Source organism: Sus scrofa, chromosome Y (genome assembly GCF_054392235.1).
Source record: "Sus scrofa isolate SSC_HxYL_T2T_F1_AM1 chromosome Y, Sscrofa_HxYL_maternal_Yorkshire_Landrace_v2.0, whole genome shotgun sequence".
NCBI classification, from domain to species: domain Eukaryota; kingdom Metazoa; phylum Chordata; class Mammalia; order Artiodactyla; family Suidae; genus Sus; species Sus scrofa.
Window position 1 is genome coordinate 17,626,823 of NC_139402.1, and position 2,704 is coordinate 17,629,526.

Here is a 2,704-nt window from a genome sequence, read left to right on the forward strand (position 1 = left end):
AATAACATACAGGGAAACCCAACAAGGGTATCGGCAGAGTTTTCAACAGAAACTCTGCAGGCCCAGAAGGGAGTGGCACGATAGACTTAACATGATGAAAGGAAAAATCCTCCAACCAAGATTCCTCTACCCATCAAGGCTCTCGCTCAGATTTGAAGAAGATAGCAAAACCTTCACAGATAAGCCAAAGCTGAGAGAATTCAGCGACACGAAACCAGCCTTACAACAAACACTAGAGGAAATTCTATAGGCGGAAAAGAACAAGAGAAGACGGGAAGAAAAAAGAGCAGCAAAAACAAATCCATAGTGATAAATAAAAAGGCAATAAGAACATACATATCAATAATCACCTGTAATGTGAATGGACTAAATCCCCCAGCCAAAAGACGTAGACAGGCTGAATGGATACAAAAACAAGACCCGTACATATGCTGTCTTCAAGAGACCCATAGGGACACATACAAATTGAAAGGGAGAGGATGGAAGAAACTATTTCATGCAAACAGGGATCAACAGAAAGCTGGAGGAGCAAGACTGATATCAGACTTTAAAATGAAGAATACTTTCAGGGACAAAGAAGGCCAATTACATAATGAACAAAGGATCAATCCATGAAGATGATATAACAATTTTAAATATCTATGCACCCAACGCAGGTTCACCACTATATATAAGGCAACTGCTAACAACCATAAAAGGATAAACGCTCAATAACACAATCATCGTGGGGGACTTGAACACCCCACATACAGCAATGCACAGATCAACCAGACAGAAAATCAATAAGGAAACACAAGTCCTGAATGATGCATTAAACCAGATGGACTTAAGGATATTTATAGGACATTTTATCCAAAAGCAACGGAATACACATTCTTCTCAAGTGCACATGGAACAGTCTCTAACATGGATCACATCCTGGGCTACAAATCCAACCTCGGTAACTTCAAGAAAATCGAAATCACATCAAGCATCCTTTCCGACAACAACGCTATACGGCCGGAAATCAACAACAAGCAAAAAACTGCAAAAAACGAAAACACATGGAGGCGAAACAACATGCTACTCAACAAGCAATGGATCACTGAAGCAATCGAAGAGGAAATTAAAAATTACCTGGCAGCAAATGACAACAAGATACAACACTCCAAAACCCTTGGGATGCAGCAAAAGCCGTTCTAAGAGGAAAGTTTATATCCAAACAAGCCCACCTCAGGAAACAAGAAAAAGCTCAAATAAACAAGATAGCTCTACATCTGAAGCAGCTAGAGCAAGAAGAACAGACAAGACCTAAAGTTAGTAGAGGGAAGGAAATCATAAAGAGCAGAGCAGAAATCAATGACATAGAAACAAAGAAACCCATCGAAAAGACGAATGAAACGAAAAGCTGGCTCTTTGAAAAGATCAACAAAATTGATAAACCCCTAGCCAGACTTATCAAGCAAAAAAAAAAGAGAGGACTCAAATCAATCAAATTAGAAATGAAAACGGAGAAGTAACACGGACATCACAGAAATACAAAGGATCCTAAGAGACTACTATCTGCAACTATATGCCAATAAAATGGAAAAACTAGAAGAAATGGGAAAATTCTTACATAAGTACGATCTTCCAAGACTAAACCAAGATGAAGTAGAAAAGACAATTGGACCAATCGCAAGAACTGAAATTGAAACGGTGATTTAAAAACTTCCAACCAACCAAAGTCCAGGGCCAGATGGCTTCACAGACGAATTCTATCAAACATTTAGAGAAGAGCTAACACCTCTCCTTCTGAATCTATTTCCAAAAATTCCAGAAGAAGGGATACTCCCAAACTCATTCTATCAGGCCACTATCACCCTGATACCACAACCAGACAAAGACACCACAAAAAAGACAACTACACGCCAATTTCACTGATGAACATCAATGCAAAAATCCTCCACAACATACTAGCAAGCCGCATCCAACAATACATTCAAAGGATTGGACATCATGATCAATAATCATGATCATGCATCCCTGGGATAAATCCCTGGGATTTATCCCAGGGATGCAAGGGCTCCTCAATATCCTCAAATCCATCAGGTGATACACCACATTCACAAACGGAAGAAGAAAAACCATATGATCCTCCCAATAGATGTCGAAATAAAGCCTTTGACAAAATCCAACACCCATTTCTGATAAAAAAAAACCCTTCAGAAAGTGGGCATAACAGGAACCTACCTCAACATGATAAAGGCCATATATGACAAACCCACAGCAAACATCATTCTCAATGGCGAAAAGCTGAAAGAATTCCCGTGGAGATCAGGAACAAGACAAGGATGTCCACTCTCGCCACTACTCTTCAACATTGTTCAGGAAGGCCTAGCCACAGCCATCAGAGAAGTAAAAGAAATAAAAGGAATCCAAATTGGAAAGGAAGAAGTGGAACTATCCCTATTTGCAGATGACATGATACTATACCTAGAGAATCCTCAAGACTCTACCAGAAAACTGTTAGAGCTCATCCACCAAATTGGCAAAGTCGCAGGATACAAAATCAATACACAGAAATCAATGGCATTTCTATACACTAACAATGAAAGAGCAGAAAGAGCAATTAAGGAAGCAATCCCGTTTACCATTGTATCCAAAAAAAAAAAACAAAAAAACCTAGGAGTAAACCTACCTAAAGGGACAAAAGACCTGTACTCTGAAAACTATAAGCCACTGA